The sequence below is a fragment of the Polypterus senegalus genome, chromosome 16 (genome assembly GCF_016835505.1).
Source record: "Polypterus senegalus isolate Bchr_013 chromosome 16, ASM1683550v1, whole genome shotgun sequence".
NCBI classification, from domain to species: Eukaryota; Metazoa; Chordata; class Cladistia; order Polypteriformes; family Polypteridae; genus Polypterus; species Polypterus senegalus.
The window spans coordinates 66,737,463-66,758,679 of record NC_053169.1 but is presented as its reverse complement, the minus strand read 5'-3'; the positions used below and the strand labels follow the sequence as shown (position 1 = coordinate 66,758,679).

Below are 21,217 nucleotides of genomic sequence, written 5' to 3'. Positions count from 1 at the left end.
GGAAAATATATGATATACTAGCAGAATACCCGCGCTTCGCAGCGGAGAAGTAGTGTGTTAAAGAAGTTATGAAAAAGAAAAGCAAACATTTTAAAAATAACGTAAGATGATTGTTAATGTAATTGTTTTGTAAGTGTTGTTGTCATATCTATCTATTTATATTATATATATATATATAGCAAAATACCTGCGATTGGCAGCGGAGAAGTAAAAAGAAAAGGAAACATTTTAATAATAACGTAACATGATTGACAATGTAATTGTTTTGTCATTGTCATGAGTGTTGCTGGCATATATATATATATATATACACACACATCTATACACATACATATATACAGTTATATATATATACATATACACACATACATATATATACATATACTATATACACATACTGTATATATACACACACACATATATACATACTGTATATACAACATATACATATCTACATATATACTGTATATACACATATATATACAAATCTACATATATATATATATATCTACATATATATATTAGGGTGGGACTCGATTAAAAAATTAATCCAATTAATTAGAGGCTGTGTAAGAATTAATCTTGATTAATCGTATGTAATCGACACGTAAATTTGCCCCAAATCGCAAATGTTTTTTTTTTATTTAAAACGGTTTTAGTGGGCTTACAGAATCAAATAATAGACATGGACATGAATATTGTAAACTGAAGCTGTTTTAATTTCTGAAAAAAAGCTTTTAAACTGCATTTGAATTCAAAACAGAAACAAAAATATCATCCCTGGTTAAAATTGGGCAGACTTAAAAATAAAGTGGTAGTTTAAGTACTTTAAGTACATTTTCAGAATAGTATTGTCTTTAAATAATAATAACCAAAATTTCAACATAAAGTGCAGTTTTCTTCTTAAAAAATAAGTCAGAAACATAAAAGGTAATTTGACCAGCTTACTCTTTAAACTCTGAGTAACATTAGCCAAAATTATTTTGTACATTAGGCTAAAACAGTGTGATCATTGAACATTTTGTAATTAGATGTATTTAGAATTACTAACGGTCACGGAAGTCCAATGATCCCCAGTAAGAGCCACAAAGTCCGCTTTCTGTAATGCATCTAATTTTGCTTGCTTTTCAGTGTGCACAAAACCATGCTTTTATCAAGGCTTCGCTTTCGGGTAGTCGAAATGATCAGTCGTAGGAACGCGCTTTATTCCGACTCTAACATTTTTGTAGCTGTGATGTGTGCATCAGTGTAATGGATGTACCAGGAAATCATGCATTGACAAAAGTTCCCGCTTGCTTGGAATTGAAAGTGTGATTAAATGCGTTATTTTTAACGCGTTATGGAGTACATGCATCGAAGCTTCTCAGCTGTGCTTGTGCTAAGAAAGGGAAAATTTTAAAAATAACGTAACATGATTCTGTTAACCTAATATTTTTCATACGTCCCAAACCAAGGAGATGCTAAGGTAAAATGAATCGGTAGCGCGTACATAGTCAGTACACCCTCTCGAATCAACCTCAATGTCGGCGTTAGAGGCTTAAGACTCTACAATTAGCCACAGCGTGTGGCTTGTCTATGCTAAAGTATGTATTGTAGATCGGGTATATATATACATTTATATATATATACCCGTGTACGCAGTGGAGAAGTAGAAGTTATGAAAAGAAAAGGGAACATTTTAAAAATAACGTAACATGATTGTCAATATACAGTAATTGTTTTGTGAGTGTTATTGAATGTTGCTGTCATCAAGGATTTGATTATCATTATTTCTTTCAATCAGGCTCGTATTTGTAGGATGTGTTCAAGTTACATTCCGTGTTTGTCAATCGTTGTAAAGATAAGAGGTTTCATTCATCGATTAGTTCCTTACTGCATCAATAAACAGCTCGTCTTCCTTTTATCTGAGATGTGACAAACTGCATGCACGTTTTTTTACACTGTCTTCCTTTAGCAGGACATTCACTTTTTCCACCGTGTGCTTTGTTTCCGCAGTAGCTGCACTTATGAATATGATTGTATGTATAAGACGCTTCATATTTTTTGCTGCCTTCTCAATTGTGTAATTCGGTTTTGTTCAGCACTCTTTGGAACTGTTGCTTTTGTCTGCGCATTGCGCCAGTTCACGTGAGCCGCTTGGTGTTCTTGCATCGAAGGTTCCCAGCTGTACTGGTGCCATCTCGTGTAATGTCAGCTAAGACCCGGCACTCAAAAGTTTCTCTCGCAGTTTCAATGAGTTTGTGCCAAACACCACCCTGACCATCTCATCTTCCTCTGCATAAGCACAGTCCTTCACCGTGAATATTTACGGCAGTGTTTGTATTGGATTGCCGCTGATGGGCGGCCTTATATGGGCAGGCACTAAATTACAAACGCTAGTGGCAGCCTGTCTATGAACTTAATTTAATATAAACTTACGGTTCACGCCGTGCTTTGTTTCCGCAGTAGCTGTACTTATGAATATGCTTGTATGCATCATTTGCTTCATAATGTTTTTCTGCCTTCTCAATTGTGAAATGGCGTTTTGTGCTCATCGCTGTTTGGAGTTCTTCCTTGTTCTCTACGTTTACGTAGGAGGCGTGATGATGTCACACGAAACTCCGCCCCACACGCCCATCTCCAACTCAAGACTCCATTACATTATATGGGGAAAAATAGCTTCCAGTTATGACCCTTATGCGTAGAATTTCGAAATGAAACCTGCCCAACTTTTGTAAGTAAGCTGTAAGGAATAAGCCTGCCAAATTTCAGCCTTCTACCTACACGGGAAGTTGGAGAATTAGTGATGAGTCAGTGAGTCAGTGAGTGAGTCAGTGAGTGAGTGAGTGAGGGCTTTGCCTTTTATTAGTATAGATAATATGAAACCAGGAGGAAAAACTGTATTTGTAAATTCTACAGCTTTAATAATGAAAGTATCCCATGACCTTGGGTTACGTAAATTTGTTTCACAGTTTTATTAATGTACTTGCTATTGTTGATAGGTGACTCACCAAATGATAAACATAATTATATAATAATTAAAAAAACACTTAATATTTTAAATGCTTGAATACGAGTAATATACAAGAAACTATAAATTATAAAATTTTCAATGTTTTGTTATTGCTTTCAGATGATGGAGCCTGAACAGGCAGCATGTTGTGTAGGGCAGTAGCAAACCCATAGATTCCACTCTCACACCTTCATTCACACCTGCTCCCATTCTGGGCCTAGTATTTAGAGTTAACATATAACCTATATATCGTGGAAGGAAAGCTAGAGTTATACATGGCAGAAAAACTCCATACAGATCAGGGCTGAAATCTGACTCTGGAGGTGCCTGTCAGATGTATCCTTTCATGACAGCAGTGAAACCATCTGTGAATGGGCTTTTTCAGGAGGATAATGTGCTAGTCATAGGAAAATGGAATTGAATTCAGCACAATATAGGTATCAGTTCAATTAATTATCTGTGGTGTGTGGTGGATGTACTGTTTGATAAAGAGATTTATCACTAGTTAATTTACAAGAGCTATATGACACATTGGAGCTGAGCTGTTGAGATGTGCTAATGAATACAGGAGTAACAGCTAGAAGGGGGACAGTGAAGAGGCTGAATTGCTATTAGCTGGATTAACTTAAAATAATAATAATAATAATAATAATAATAATAATAATAATAATAATATTAAGCAGCATTTGCAACTATATGATGACAAATGGTTAATGCATATTAATTCAACTCTGTAAATAAATATAACATTTGTTGCCACTCTGAAGTTTATAAAGTGAATTTGTAGTACTAGGTTGTTGTACCGTGTTAGCCATTATGAATGTAGAGAAAAACCAAGCAAAATGACATTTTGCTTGGCTTTTCTCTAAAGTGAATTTGGAAATACAAATAAGCAGAATATAATACTTTATAATACAGAATCCCTCAACCATCACTTTTATGCACTTCTGACACAATTATCTTCTTAAGTAATGAAAACATTTCAGAGATGATTATATGATTCATTTGTTCATTTATTTTTACTGCTGAACAAAAATATAGAATTAACAACTTCTTAGGCAACATCTTTCAAAGATATAATTATCCTTCTCTAACCAAATGCAGTGAAGCAAACTGAATATTTTAAATTAGAAATAAATTTTCTTTCGGCAATCCATCAATTGAGCCTCACATCTCATTTAAAAAAACTGTAATAAAACTCCCTTGCAATGCTAATAAAACACACTGTTAATATATTGAGTATACAGGAGAGTATACAGAAGAAGAAGATGACAAAGAAGTAGTGGGATAGTCAGAGAGATACAGAGAGAGTACAACGAGCTAAGGCACAAGGTAAGGAAAAGGTGGAGAAGGCTAAAGAAAAGGCGTATGACGAGTTGTATGAAAGATTGAACACTAAGGTGGGAGAAAAGATCCTGTACCGATTGGCTAGACAGAGGGACCGAGCTGAGAAAGATGTGCAGCAAGTTAGGGTGATAAAGGATAAAGATGGAAACATACTCACAAGTGAGGAGAGTGTGAACAGATGGAAAAGTACTTTGAGAGGCTAATGAATAAAGAGAACAAGAGAGAGAAGAGGTTGGATGACGTGGAGATAGTGAATCAGGAAGTGCAACGGATTCACAAGGAGGACGAAAGGACAGCTATGAAATAGATGAAAAATGGAAGGGCCATTGTTCCAGGTAAGAGTCACATGTGCTTTGCAAACGCTAGAGTCTGTTGAGAGTTGTTGGTTTGTTCTGTGGTGTGAGATTTAAATTAAAAAATACATTTTGCTCTTAAAACTTGGGTTTTGGTTGCCTCTAAGGAACCGTGTGGGAATTTTAAAGGTTTTTTTTTTTTTTTGCTTTTTTTTCGCCCGCACAAGAGCAAAAGTAGCTGGGTGTTTGGAAGTGCGCTTGGAAAAGTTATTTGTACTTGTACTTGTTCTTTTTCTTGTTATCTGTATTTGAATTAGCATCGAGGCGGCAGGGTAGAAAGCAGCAGTAACTGATATCGGCATTTGTAAATAAATAACCGCGTCGTCGTAACAGCGATTCCTTAGTTTAAAGGAAAAGAAAAAAAGGCCGCGGCTGACTTCAAAGCAGTAAAAGGTGGAAACTCAGTAGTGCGCAGGTAAGCGGCCTGCGTTAAGACACCGATCAGGCACAAGGAGCAGTAGGAGCAAATAAGGTAGTAAAGTTTTATTTATTTGTTTATTTTAGATTAAACAGTCCTTAGCGGTCCAGAGGCAGAACGGTTAAGTGGGCAGCAGCGTATTAATACGGGGGAATACAAACAGTGCGAGTGAAGAGCTTATAAGTAAGAAGAGCGCAAAGTTAGAAGAGACAGAGAAAAGTAAAGTTAACCTCATAGAAAGGCAAATAGCAGGCAGCTGAGAGGGAGAACAGTACAGGAGCTTAAGGGGAAAAGGTGTAAAATATCTGTAGCAGATCTTAGTGTTACCATTTAAGTTAAGGAGCAGCTGAAAGAAGAAGAAATTTAATTTTAAGAAAAAAAATATATAGTTAAGGCAGCTTAGTAATCCCAAATCAAATTTTAATAATGAGGCCAGTGCAATGCAAGTCCTGTTGGATGTTGGACTTTTTAGATGATGGTTTGGAAGAGCCAGTTGTCTATGAGGGCTACATCTGCAAGAGATGCCAGCTGATCCAGCACCTCGAGCTCAGGGTCGCTGAACTGGAGGAGGAGTTGGCTGACCTGCTTGTAATAGAGAATTGGCGGACTTGGCCCAGGTGTCCTTTAGAGATAGTGTGCACCCCTAAGGTGGCGCTGGAGGAGATTCCAGACCAGACAGGTAGGAATAGGTGGGTCACGGTCACAAGGCGTAAGGTAAAGGGTGCACACTGTCCGGGGGCATCAACCCCAGAATTAGAAGTGTCTAACCGTTATCATGTCCTGGCGGAGCTGGACGGTGACTCTGATAATTCTGAGGTGGTAGGCAGGGTTGAGGAGCCCCAACGGGCCACCTCAAAACCAGTTCCCAAAAAGAGAGAGGTAGTGATAGTTGGGGACTCAATCATTAGGGGATTGAAGCGCAGGTGTGCTCCAGAGAGAGAGAGTCTCGCGGTGTGTTGCCTTCCGGGAGCACAGGTGGGAGACCTCCTGGAAGGGTGGATAGGCTCTTGGCCAGAGCGGGTGGATCCAGTTGTCATTGTCCACGTTGGAACAAATGACATACATAAGGGTAGTCTGTCAGTTCTGCGATCCAAATTCAAAGAGTTAGGTACCAAGCTGAGGAGCAGAACTGACAAGGTAGTCTTCTCCAAGTTCTGCCTGTGCCACGCCAGTCCAGGTAAGATTGAGGAGATTAGAAGGCTTAACGCGTGGCTCAAATCTTGGTGCAGGGTAGAAGGGTATAGGTTTATGGGGCATTGGGACTCCTTTTGGAACAGATGGGACCTGTTCCGCGTGACGGGTTACATCTGAACCGAGGGGCACCAATGTATTGGGGAGGCGTATGTGTAGGCTAGTCGAGGATTGTTTAAACTAGGGAATGGGGGCAGGGAGTTTAGGACAGGCCAGATTTAGATCTATACATGGAAGAACAAACAATTTTGTAGAAATAAAAATGCATAGTAATGTAAATTTTAAGCAAACACTTAAAGATAGAAGGATTAACACATTAAAAATAGCTTGCCTTAATGCTAGAAGTATCAAAAATAAGGTAAGTGAGTTGGAGTTGTATGTAGCAGAGCATAATTATGATATTATAGCAATAACGGAAACCTGGCTAAATAACAAAGATGGGGATGAGTGTAACATAGAGGGATACACATTTTTAGGAAGGATAGACAGAACAGAAAAGGAGGTGGGGTTGCTGTTTATGCCAAACAGGAATTAAATGTAAGTCATCTTCAGTTGGATGATGAGCCCCATCTTAGTGAGGACATGTGGCTTGCCTGGAAAATATTAGGGAAAAGGTCTCATTTTAGGAGTGTGTTATAGACCACCCAATTCAGACAGTAATTTCAACACACATCTTTTAGTAATATCAAAAGGCAAGTTTACAGGGGATATTATAGTCATGGGGACTTTAATTATCCAAATATTAACTGGGATAACCTTACAGATGGAGGAGCACAAGAGCAGGAGTTTTAGAAGTAATCAGCGACTGTTTTTAACACAGCATGTTAAAGCACCAACAAGGGGTGAAGCCTGTCTGGATTTAGTATTCTGTAATAATCAGGATAGAATTGAGGGTGTAGAGGTGATTGAACCACTAGGGTCAAGTGACCATAATGTAATACAATTCTCAGTATTTTGTAAGAGTACAGATGCAAAGACTAAAATTGTTAAGTTGAACTTTAGTAGGGCTAATTTTGAGCAGATGCGACAAAGTCTAAGTAGGATAGACTGGGATAAGCTTTTAAATGTGGAGACAGTCGAGGAGCAGTGGAACAGGTTTAAAATGTTTTACATGTAATGCAGGACAGATACATACCTAAATTTGGAAGTAATAGGAAACTAAAAAAAACTCCACGATGGATTAATAAAGATTTAAAAAAGAAGTTGCAAAGGAAAAAACTGCTGTATAAGGCATATAAGACTAATGACTGCAAAGAGAACCGTAGCGCGTATGAGAAAATGAGGGCAACCATTAAGAAGGATATCAGAGAGGCTAAAAGACAGTTGGAGAGGAATATAGCAGATAAGGCGAAAGAAGACCCCAAGAGATTCTTTCAGTATTTTAGTAGTAAAAGAACAGTTAAGGAGGAGGTCAAGTTCATCAGGAATAGTAAAGGGAATTAAAAGATACAGACAATGAAATAGCAGATGCCCTAAACTTACATTTTTCTGAGGTGTTTACAAGTGAGCAAGTGGATAATCTCCCAGAGGTAAACGTGACTACTAAGGAGGTACTGAGGGATTTGGAAATTGTAGAGGGAGAAATCACCAGGCCCAGATAATATTTATCTTCGTGTTCTTAAGGAGGTTAGTGAGTACATATATAAACCCTTGACACATTTTTAGGAAGTCACTGTGCACTGGAGAGATTCCAAAGGACTGGAAAATGGCAAATATCATCCCATTATATAAAAAGGGTGACAGGGCAGATCCAAGCAACTATAGGCCAGTAAGCTTAACAAGCATCACAGGAAAATTAATGGAAGGAATTATTAAGGATAAGATTGAGCAACACATGGCAAGGACAGGAGTTATTCTGAACAGTCAGCATGGGTTCAGAAGAGGGAGGTCGTGTTTTACTAACATGTTGGAATTCTATGAGGAGGCAACAAAAGGATACGATCAAAGTGGAGCTTATGATATTATTTATCTGGACTTTCAGAAAGCATTTGATAAGGTGCCACATGAGAGGTTGGGCATCAAGTTAAAAGAAGTGGGAGTTCAGGGTGATGTTTTTAGATGGGTGCAGAATTGGCTCAAACACAGGAAGCAGAGGGTGATGGTGCGAGGAACCTCATCAGAACTGGCCGATGTTATGAGTGGTGTTCCACAGAGGTCAGTGCTAGGGCTGCTGCTATTTTTAATATACAGTAATCCCTCGCTATATCGCGCCCTTCGACTTTCGCGGCTTCACTCTATCGCGGATTTTAAATGTAAGCACATCTAAATATATATCACAGATTTTTCGCTGGTTCGCCGCTTTCTGCAGACAATGGGTCTTTTAATTTATGCTACACACTTCCTCAGTTTGTTTGCCCAGTTGATTTCATACAAGGGAAGCTATTGGCGGATGGCTTAGAAGCTACCCAATCAAAGCATGTATTACATATTAACTAAAACTCCTCAATGATATAAGATATGCTATACCCACGCGGTGCTTGAGATTGTTTGCTTCTCTCTATCTTTCTCACTCTCTCTGCCTGACGGAGGGGGTGTGAGCAGAGGGGCTGTTTGCACAGAGGACACAGACGCTCTACAAAATGCCGCTTTATCGCAGTGCTTCTGTATACTTAAAAGCAAGTATTGATTTTTTGATTGTTTGCTTTTCTTAGCGAGTGCTCTCTCTGACATTTTCTGCTCCTGATGGCACTCCTTTGAAGATAAGATATGTTTGCATTCTTTTAATTGTGAGAAAGAACTGTCATCTCTGTCTTGTAATGGAGCACAGTTTAAACGTTTGACTAAAGGGTGTTATTTCATGTCTAGAGGGCTCTAATAATGTTAACGGTGGGAGAGTTTATAAGGGCTTAAAATATACAAAAATAACCATACAAACATATGGTTTCTACTTGCTGATTTTTCACCTATCGCGGGGGTGTCTGGAACGCAACCCCCGCGATCGAGGAGGGATTACTGTATATAAATGATTTAGATAGGAATATAAGTAACAAGCTGGTTAAGTTTGCAGATGATACCAAGATAGGTGGATTAGCAGATAATTTGGAATCCGTTATATCATTACAGAAGGACTTAGATAGCATACAGGCTTGGGCAGATTTGTGGCAGATGAAATTTAATGTCAGTAAATGTAAAGTATTACACATAGGAAGTAAAAATATTAGGTTTGAATACACAATGGGCGGTCGGAAAATCGAGAGTACACCTTATGAGAAGGATTTAGGAGTCATAGTGGACTCCAAGCTATCAACTTCCCAACAGTGTTCAGAAGCCATTAAGAAGGCTAACAGAATGTTAGGTTATATAGCACGATCTGTGGAGTACAAGTCCAAGGAGGTTATGCTCAACCTTTATAATGCACTGGTGAGGCCTCATCTTGAGTACTGTGTGCAGTTTTGGTCTCCAGGCTACAAAAAGAACTGAGCAGCACTAGAAAAGGTCCAGAGAAGAGCGACTAGGCTGATTCCAGGTCTACAGGGGTTGAATTATGAGGAAAGATTAAAAGAGCTGAGCCTTTACAGTTTAAGCAAAAGAAGATTAAGAGGTGGCATGATTGAAGTGGTTAAAATTATGAAGGGAATTAGTACAGTGGATCGAGACTTGTATTTTAAAATGAGCTCATCAAGAACATGGGGACACAGTTGGAAACTTGTTAAGGGTAAATTTTGCACAAACATTAGGAAGTTTTTCTTTACACAAAGAACGATAGACACTTGGAATAAGCTACCAAGTAGTGTGGTAGACAGTAAGACGTTAGGGACTTTCAAAACTTGACTTGATGTTTTCTTGGAGCAAACAAGTGGATAGGACTGGCGAGCTTTGTTGGGCTGAATGGCCTGTTCTCGTCTAGATTGTTCTAATGTTCTAACATACCTGTGGAAGCATGGAGGTGTTTAGGAGAGATGGCAGTGGAGTTTTTAACCAGATTGTTTAATGTAATCTTGGAAAGTGAGAGGATGCCTGAGGAGTGGAGAAGGAGTGTACTGGTGCCGATATTTAAGAATAAGGGGGATGTGCAGAACTGTAATAACTACAGGGGGATAAAACTGATGAGCCATAGCATGATGTTATGGGAAAGAGTAGTGGAAGCTAGGTTAAGAAGGAAGGTGGTGATTAGTGCAGCAGCAGTATGATTTCATGTCAAGAAAGAGCACCACAGATGCATTGTTTGCTCTGAGGATGTTGATGGAGAAGTACAGTGGAACCTCGGTTCATGACCATAATTCGTTCCAAACCTCTGGTTGTTAACCAATTTGGTTGTGAACCGAAGCAATTTACCCCATAGGATTGTATGTAAATACAATTAATCCGTTCCAGACTGTACAAACTGTAAATATATTTTTTTAAAGATTTTTAAGCACAAATATAGTTAATTGCACCATAGAATGCACAGTGTAATAGTAAACTAATGTAAAAACATTGAATAACACTGATACAAACACCCAGGCTCCCTGCTCAGCTGCACGCGCAGGCTCGCTCACTTTCAGCTGCACGAGCTCCCTCTCTCTCTCCAACACGCGAGTCAGCACTCTCTCTCTCTCTCTCTCTCTCCAGCGCGTGAGCCCGCTCTCTCTCTGTCTCTCTGTAATATTGCAGCAGTTTGCGCTATAGCCTTGCAAGCCGATCGCTGTATAAAAACTTTTTTAAATGAGTTTTAAGCACGGGGGAAAAAAGGAACATTTGAACAAATCTGAACTTTATTTAAAAACCAACCACAAGCAACCAAGTAAGTAACATTACAGGAGTTTGCGCTATAGCCTTGCAACTGATCACTGTATAAACACTTTTTTTTAATGAGTTTTAAGCACAGGGGAAAAAAAATGAACATTTGAAAAAAGTGAAAAGTAACACTGCAACAATTCACGCTACGAACCGAAAAATGAACATTTGAAAAATCCGTACTACAAAAACCATAAACCACCAAGAAAACTAACCTTGCATGAGTCGAGTTCTGGCATGAAGTGAGGAGGAACTGGATGGAGAGGAGGTTACAGTTTAGAGGGAGAGTCTGGCTCCGCGATGGAGGGATGTTTTCCTTCAGGTGTTTTCTCTCTTGTGATTTCTTGGGTTTCTGCTGTTTTTATCTGTTCAGCTGGTGGGAGCGAAAGCCTCATGCAGCCATTCCAAAAACAAAGTCCTTGTGACCCAACCCTTTGTGTTTGCCCTCCACATTACTGGCAGTCTGGCTTTGTTTACATTGTGCTGCTTGAAAGCACGAGGGTTCTCAAACTGGTAAATGAGTAAACTGGTAAACAGTTTTTCCACCTCTTCCAGCACTTGAGGCCTCTCTCTGCCTGGTTAACGCTGTAACTCCTTTTGCAACATCATTAATAGATTCCATTAATAGATTCTTTCTGCTTTAGAATAGTCGAAATCGTAGGTTTCTCGGCGGCAAGATCAGTAACACGAATGCCATGCTCATACTTTTCAATAATTTCTTTCTTTACTTCGATTTCAGTTTTCTGCAAAACTTTCTTTTCACCACTCTTCACTTGCTTAGAAGCCATGGTTAACTGCAAAAGCACACGAAATACTGTACTGCACAAAGAGATCACAGATAAAGCACGCACATCTGACTGAGAACAATGAACAGGGAGCGGTTCAACACGTGCTTAAATACAGTAATTGGCGCGTACGAACCAGAAGGGAAATGAAATAGAGCACAAAGAGTTCACAGTGAAAGCATGCATGCACGCAAGTACGCACAAGCACGCACGTCTGACCAAGAACAATGCAACACGTGCGTAAATCATCAGCACGCACAAACCGAAAGGGAAACTGGCTTGTTCAGTATACCGAAAGTGTGTGGTTGTGAACCGAGGCAAAAGTTTGGCTTAACTTTTTGGTCATAAACCGAGTTGTACGTGTACCGAGACGCTCGTGAACCGAGGTTCCACTGTATAGAGAAGGCCAGAAGGAGTTGCATTGTGTCTTTGTGAACCTGAAGAAAGCATATGACAGGGTGCCTTGAGAGGAGCTAGATAGATGGATAGATACTTTATTAATCCCAAGGGGAATATATATGTGGTATTATATGAGGAAGCCGGGAGTGGCAGAGAAGTACGTAAGAGTTGTACAGGATATGTATGAAGGAAGTGTGACAGTGGTAAGGTCTGCAGTAGGAGTGACAGATGCATTCAAAGTGGAGGTGGGATTACATCAGGGATCGGCTTTGAGCCCTTTCTTATTTGCAGTGGTGATGGACAGGTTGACAGATGAGATTAGACAGGAGTCCCCATGGACTATGATGTTTGCTGATGACATTGTGATCTGTAGCGATAGTAGGGAGCAGGTTGAGGAGACCCTGGAGAGGTGGAGATATGTTCTAAAGAGGAGAGGAATGAAGGTCAGTAGGAACAAGACAGATTACGTTGGATTGGAAATGTGCAGAGGAGAGTTGCTGAGTATATTGCAAGAAGGATATTAAGGATAGAGCTGCCAGGCAAGAGGAAAAGAGGAAGGCCTAAGAGAAGGGTTATGGATGTGGTTAGAGAGGACATGCAGGTGATGGGTGCAACAGAACAAGATGCAGAAGGCAGAAAGATATGGAAGAAGATATGGAAGAAGATGATCTGCTGTGGCAACCCCTTAACAGGAGCAGCAGAAAGAAGAGGAACTAAACTGTGTTTATTGTACCACAGCCAAACCAAACTGTGTTATAGAGAGAAGCATGGTGTGCTCTCCATAGCAAGGAAAAAATAGTAAATTGTGTTGCACTTGTGTGTGAAGGTACTCATCCATATAGTTTTGTAGCTGGTAAAGAATTTGTGCAGCTTGCTCAATATTGTGTTAACATGGTTGATTTGATATCTGTATGTGAAAAATGCTTCTAAATGCAATGCACACTTAAAATTCCCAGCAGCAATGTAAGGGACAATGTGATGCATCTTCAATGCATTCCGTTCATCGTGAACACAGTAGTGTTGAATGTGATGCGATTTCCCCATTAAACACTGGTAAACAAAAGTGAAACTTCTTTCGTCAAGCTAAACAAGCACTTTCAGCAAACAAAAACATATTAGGAAGGTTGGCAGTTCAAATCCCGTAAACTGCATAAGTGACTCTACTCTGCTGGGCCCTTGAGCAGGCTCTTAACCTGTAATTGTTTGTCCTGGGTATGATGCTAATCAGCATCCAGCCCTGCAAGCAGGTCCTCCAACTTACAGGGAAAACTTGCACTGCAAAAAAAAACTCGCACTGTTCCAGTGTGGTGGTGAGGTGTCACCCACCGCACTTGGGTCCCAATCCAGGTGGTTTGTCATGTGGTGGCGACTGTGGTGAGCATCCTCCCAACCTTTATTTCTAAGGAATGGACTGAGTTCTTTAGAAAACAATGAAGCAAACAAGAGCAGTCAAAGTATCAGTCAGAATGTATTGAAATCATACCTGTGCATGGCCATAATATGCATATACATACATTCAGGAGCTGCACTGGCACTCAAGGTTGCTCCATTACTTTATTTGCATGTCTTACTATGCCGAGTAACCCAAATCATGTGGCATCCCCTGTGCAAGTGCTATAGCCATTTCAGCAACCTTGGCACAGAAGTCATTATTATTAAATTAAAGTTTATGTTGCAGTTGGCATATTCAAGTATATTAGACAATAAAAATGGAGAAATGTCACAGTTGAAGTTGTAGTCCTGCAGTAGGAATCCTGCTTATTAAAGCATTTGAGACTCAAGTCTCCGACTCTGCCAAAAAATAGCCAACTCCAAAACTTCAAATCCAAGTCCACAGCCCTGGAAGGAAGTGTGTGTACTGAATAAAGTGAAATACATAGCCAACCATAATAAGGCAGTACAAAAGCAATAAAACCAGATCCTCTCTTACAGCCCAAACAAAGCAAAGATGTAGATTAAAAGAGCATTAAGTCTTTGTGCAATCAGAGCAAGCAGCACCACTGAAAGACGTATCCTCACATTTAGCTGGGATAAATCACCTGTTCTACTTCTGTGGCACTGCAAAGCAGCTGTTTCACCACTGCTATTAGTAAACCACAGCAAAGAAACTAAGATAAAAACTGAGATAAAAAAACGCCACTGTGCTACAATCCCTAAATATCTTTGATTTCTCTTTAAACTAAGCAAAATGTAAACATACTGAATAAAAAAACTAAAATAAAATAACTATTAGCAAAAATAACATACTATCCTAAAGATACAGAAAATGTTGAGTACTGATTACTATTTTAATTATAATTTAATGATATATACAGTACTTATTTTACACAGGATAATCACCAGCAAACGCTGTTATTAGCTACTTTACAAAACAAATATGATTATGATAGAGTATCAGATACACAAACAGCAAAACAATAACATCAACACAACATATATATAGAATTAAAAAATGAAGCACTGACAGATGTTACAAAGATCTTGAATGGTATAAAGTTGGAGCCTTTGTAATTCTTTTAGTTACTTTATCAAGGAATAAGTGATGATATTTTTTTATTAAAATTTTCTCTAACAGTGAGTCATATTAAAAAATAACAGGGATAGGTGAACTTAATAACATTTATTAGAAACATACATGAAATACATAAAATACAATATCATGCAGTTACAATAGAGCAAAAACAGTCTAGTGGAGTATGAAATAGCTTTCATAGACAGCAGAATTCAACTCAAGTGATTGGATTGATTGATGTGCTTTTGTTAATGTGATGTTCACATTTTTAAACATAAAATTTCTTAAAGAACTGCACAGTGGAGAGGTAAAACTTGTGTTGAAGAACAAGCTAAAATAGCTGGCTGCCAAATTGTTGGTAGGACTATAATAAAAGGTTATTGTATTACTTTGCAAATTAAATGCAGTGTCATAGAAATATAGATTTTTTTTATAATCTACTGATAAAGTGGCTATGAGGTTGTTTTTAATGTAGCGAAAATACTTAGTACATGTTTATACAATATGTGCTTTAGATATCACTGAACCTAGAGAATTTGTTTCCTCTTCATTCATATCTATATAAATTAAGCTGATTGCATTTTTTTACTTTCATGTCATGAAGAACATGTACCCAGTACGATTTTCAAGCAGCAGAAGAAGTGAGCTAGTATGACATGTTTTGATAAAGTCCACCTGTTTCCAAAAGAGAATTATGTAAATATTCTGAAGCTGCTTTTCCTGTTAGGATTTAGTTTCTAATGGGCACACCCATGATGGGATGAATAACCTCCAAAGGGAATCCCCATTCTAAACTCAATACTAGCAACAATTATTCACTTAGATTGTTATTTCACAGAAAAAATGAAGAAAAACACAGCTACAAAATGAATAAGGAAATGGTTCAATTAATTATTAAACAAGAAACTAACTGAAACAAACTAACTAAAGAAAGTAAAAAAGCAAAAACTAAAAATAAAAAAGTTACTTAAAAGAATAGTATAAACAAATCTTTAAATAAACAACACCACTCGTATGGCCAAAAAAACTCTAATTTTGAGTCCCCGTAGTCAAACAGTAACAATACAGTAAACAACACATTGTGGACAAATTGCAAAAACCAAGCACTATCATTGATCAAAATGCTGAGCAAACCATTGTAAACAAATGGTACCTTGTAGCTGAATTAATAATAAGGACAATCCACAGACAAAGACAAATGGTTATAAAATAAAAACAATACATTTCTTAAATTAAACTTATAACAATTAACTAGAGAAAAGTCTTACAGTATATCTTAAAGGATCATTTCAGGTTAAATGACTAAAATGAAATGATGTCTGGGGAGAACTGAGCTTCAAATAGAGGTGTCTCAGGTGCAACCCCTACTCTCTCTTCTGTTTCTTTTTCCGGTTTCTTTGTGGTGGCGGCCTGCGCCACCACCACCTACTCAAAGCATCATGATGCTCCAACAATGATGGACTGAAAGCCAGAAGTCTACGTGACCATCATCATCAGGTCCTTCCATGAAAATATGATGATTTATGTTAGGTAGAATGCCCAGAGGGGACTGGGCGGTCTCTTGGTCTGGAAACCCTACAGATTTTTTTTTCTCCAGCTTTTGGAGTTTTTTTTGTTTTTTCTGTCCACCCTGGCCATTGGACCTTACTCTTATTCTATGTTAATTAATGTTGACTTATGTTTATTTTTTATTGTGTCTTCTATTTTTCTATTCATTTTGTAAAGCACTTTGAGCTACATTTTTTTTGTATGAATATGTGCTATATAAATAAATGTTGATTGATTGATTGAATGGCATCTCTGCATTCAGGGTAAGTGGGGCACTGCCCCCTATATTCCAGCAGGTGGTGCTCTTGTGCAAAAAAATTAAATACGAACTAACCTCACCTTAATAATTTAACACATTATTAAAATGTTCTCAGCTGACTAAATTTAATCAACATAATCACATTTTCTGTGGTGAGTTGGCACCCTGCTCAGGATTGGTTCCTGCCTTGCGCCCTGTGTTGGATAGGATTGGCTCCAGCAGACCCCTGTGTTCGGATTCAACGGGTTGAAAAATGGATGGATGGATAATCACATTTTTTCAATTTTTCACGATATTCTATATGTAAGTTCTTACCTAGAGAAATATTTCTCTGTAGAATACATTAATTTTTCTTTTTAATCACTTTCTCCAATGCAATGAGTCCATCAATTACCGGGTCCTTTCCAAGGCTTGATAGTACCCATATGCCATATTCAACAGTTTTAGGCAGAAATGCAGGTCTTGGAAGTTTTGCTCTGTTTCTGTTAATTATTTTGCAATATTTGTGTACTGGTTTTGTAATTGTTCATTGTGTCTTTGTGCCTTTTCAAGATGAGCCTGGGCTGCTTCCTATTACTGCACCTGTGTATCTCAATAGGTCATTTTTGTAGTTCTTGGCTATTTGTATTTGGCCTTTTTTGTTTCTGGCTTTTTGGCTTATAGTATTTTGAGCCTTTGCCATTATCCATTTTTTTGCAGTTAATATTTTTATGTAGTATTTTTTAACTCTTTGGCCCATACCTCCTAGGTATTTTGTAATTCCTGATCTTCACCTATTTAAGGCATGTTAGTATTTTGGAATTTCATGATTCTTGCATTTTTTCAGCTGTTATCATTTTGGACCTTTCTGTATTTTTGAAAAAGTTGGACTATCTTCTTTGTTGTACTTTTTTAAAAGCTGGCCTTATCTTTTCTTTTGTATTATTAAATTAAGACATTAGCTAATTAATCAATACTATTTAAATTAAGCCTGTTTTGTCAGTCATGGTTTCCTTGATCTTTTATTCATCAAAAGTCATAATAGTACCCAGCCTTTATCTGAAATGGACTTGGGATTTACAGTGTTGCACAGTCATGGAGTAGCAATACTTTGTTATGGGACTCAAGTATTTTTTGAGAATATTAGTACTTTATATTATAAAGTTTTATTTCCTTCACTACATTTTCAAATGCAAAAGCTAATTTTACTCCAATATATTTTTCAGGGCACATTCATAACTGCAATATTAAACCAGAAAACTGAAGTACTACACAAATACTCTCAATGTTTTACTTAGTCAATTATTTAAAATACATGATTCCCCGTTTTTAGGAAAACTCTCGTATATAGAGAATCTGGGAAGATTTTCAAATGTTTCAGTTATTTCCACAGCTAATGCTGATGCATGCAGACACCTCCCTAATGGCAGCCTGCCTAATCGGGTGAAGCTGGGTGATGAAGACATGCAATCCCTGTCTCAGTTATTTTCAGAGCTGATGCTACTGTTTTCAGACAGCCCTGGGTCAGCCCTGTTCGGAAGGCTGCAGCAAGATGAATCTGTGCAGTCATGTGCTGTGGTTCACTCACTTTTTCAAGTGTGTTGCTCTCTAACCTGGGCATCAATACTCCAAAACAGATTGTCAAATAGTTGGTAATGCCCAAGGAAAAACTGAAAGGCCAATTCTTTGAATGTGAAAGTAGAAGTGATAAAGTGTAGGTAAAGCATTTTAATAAACACTAGCCAACCCGCGGCGTACCATACGCATAATCAGGCCGTTTTTTTAATGATTTTTAAGCAGAGGGAGAAAATTAACATTTGAAAAATCGGTAATGTAATAAATCAGCAAGAAAAGCAACATTGTAACAATGCACGGAACGAACCAACACACAATCGTCTGAAGTGACTGAAAACTGGCGCACAGTCCTCGTGCCTTCTCCTGCCAGACGGACGGATAGGGGTGCACGGCGCGGATTGTGGAATGGGAGGAAAGGAGAATGACGTTGATTCAGCTCCGTCCGTCATGCTAGTCTGCTGATTTCTTGTTCAGTATGCATTGCCCGCTCATGTGTCCACATCCAACTCGTCACTTGAGTCGACATCTTTACACAGTACAGATGTACCTGTGACTGACGTAGACTTTTCATTGGTCTGTGCGGTTTTGGCTGCTATTTTATATACTGTATATTCCACCAAGACACCCGACCACGGTAGTAGCGAGGTGGGAGGGGGGTGTGTACAAAGGGTTGGGACGCAACCAGTGGGAGCGTATGAGTCGCACTTAGTGGGACTTAGTTTGCAGCCCGAATGGGGTTCATCGGCTTACCCACTCCGGGTAGACACACGGTCTACCCATGCACAAGGTTCTAACCGCATGTAGATGGAGCTGGAGCATTTCTGCGGGAATGGAGTGAATAAACTATGCAGGCCCTGCAGTATCGTACTTTGCCTTCAGTGTGCCATTACACTGCTGCTCAATCAGCTCCATCTGAATCTGCACAGATGCAGTTTCCACATCGACGGCAAATTGGTTGCGAAACAACTCAAAATTCTTTTTTTGTTCTTCAAAGTCACCAAAGCACCGTGCGCTCAGTTTATCAGCAAACACCGTTGTGCCGACTTGGTTCAACATTACTTGGCAACAGGGAAAGTGGGGCAAGTTGCACTGGTGCATTTGTGTCTCCTATAAAAGTAGCTTCACTTGAAGTCACTTTGTGATTTTGCACGGGTAAAAAACGTCTGCCGAAGTGTCAGATTCTTCTTTATCTCTTCTGCTTTCTGTATCTTCTGCTTTGCATTCAGGTCTTTCAGGTTATCCTGATGTTTTGTCTCATAGATTAAATTCTGTAATTACAGCCATATTAGCTCCACAAATGAGACACACGGGTTTACCGGCAATGTCAGTAAACATATACTCAGCCTCCCATCGGTTTTTAAAGGCTCTATTTTCAGAATCAACTTTTCTCTTCGGCATCGTGTGGGCTAGCTTCGCAATAACTTGCAGCATCATAAGCTAGACTTGATTAAAGCGGTAAGTGTTTAAAAAGGCAGCTGAAGCGCTGCATTATGGGATTTATTGTGTTACCAGCGCTTCATATCGCCGGGCCATTAATAACAATAATGTATAAAATGATCTCACCTTGAGTTTGACACATATGATCTAAGAAGACGCATGTTCGTCGCTGAAGCGAATTGCTGTATGTAGCGTGTAAAACAGTTTGCTATGGTGCACGCAGGTGTGCGTCGTAACCGAAAACTTTTTTTTTTAAAGACTGCCTACTTCATTGTGTTTTAACCTCAGTTGTAAAGGAATGTTTTAAAGACCCCATGGGATACCCCTCGGTTTTGGCTGCTTTTCTATATGTAATCCACCAAGATACCGACCACGATAGGAGGGGGGTGTGCACAAAGTGTAGGGACGTAATGAGTGGGAGCGTATGAGTCACATTTAGTGGGAATTCCACGGCTTGCAGCCCGAATGGGGTTCAACGGCTTACCCACGCCTCTCTGCGCTGGATAGACACACGTCAATGTCATGCATAATTATTTATTGAATGCTAAACACTCCTGGAAAGACACGGATGTCTAAAACGGGTTGGTGTAAGAATACAACAGTAAGTGAATGAAAAGATGGAACTCTGGAGAGAGCAAAATACAACACAATAGTGAACCCGCGGCATAACAGATGGCGTGTGGCTCAGACGTGCATGCGGACTCTTACCACAGACGAAAGGGACTAACTGGGTGGTCGGTGAGTTTTTGCGTCCGGGCAAATGGGCAGGCAGTGTGAATGCCTAGAGAGCGAGGGTAGACGCCGTCCGGTGAAAAAGAAGCGTTGGTGGGCAGGAAAACATCTTCCGTGTTCCTGCAGAAGTATCTAAGAAGACGCATGTTTGTCGCGGAAGCGAATAGCTGTATGTAGCGTGTAAAACAGTTTGCTATGGTGCAATCGATCGTGCGTCGTAACCGAAAAGTTGGTTTTTAAAGACTGCTTACTTCATTGTTACCTCAGTTGTAAAGGATTGTTTTAAGGATCCCATGGGATACCCCTCGCAAACCGTTTCACACGCTGCATATTGCGATTCACCTCCGCTAGAAACATGCCTCTATGAACAGTCAACGTAGCTCGGAGGTGCATGACATTAACCTGACCTGCACTGCACGTGGCCTCTACGACAGATGAATATAAAAGACGCCATTTTTTCTGTGTCGTCGCGTCCGAGTTAGTGGGCGTGGCCATGCGAGTTGTCGTCGTATCTAATGGTCTTGGGGTTGGTGGGCGTGGCTCCTTCCTGTGTGCGTCATAGGTGTCTCACTTGTCGGCGGCTTAGTGAATCCACACCCCTTCTGCCGTGCTTTTCATGGTTGTCTTGCCTTAGTGAATTATATATATAGATAGTAATGTAAATTCTAAGCAAACACGTAAATGTAGAAGGATCAACACATTAAAAATAGCTTACCTTAATGCTAGAAGTATCAAAAATAAGTAAGGTAAGTGAGTTGGAGTTGTATGTAGCAAAGCATAATTATGATATTATAGCAATAACAGAAACCTGGTTAAATAACAAAGATGGGGATGAGTGTAACATAGAGGGATACACATTTTTTAGGAAGTTCTGTGGGGTTGCTGTTTATGCTAAACAGGGTTTAAATGTAAGTCATCTTCAGTTGGATGATGAGCCCCATCTTAGTGAGGACATGTGGCTTCGCCTGGAAAAT

At 39.1% G+C, this 21,217-nt stretch overlaps 1 protein-coding gene across 4 annotated transcripts in view; it reads right to left on the bottom strand.

Moving 5' to 3' along the window:
- The window catches only part of efemp1 (EGF containing fibulin extracellular matrix protein 1), a 251,772-nt gene that overhangs the window by 17,470 nt on the left and 213,085 nt on the right, over positions 1–21,217 (bottom strand). The gene's annotated exons all lie outside the window — the stretch shown is intronic.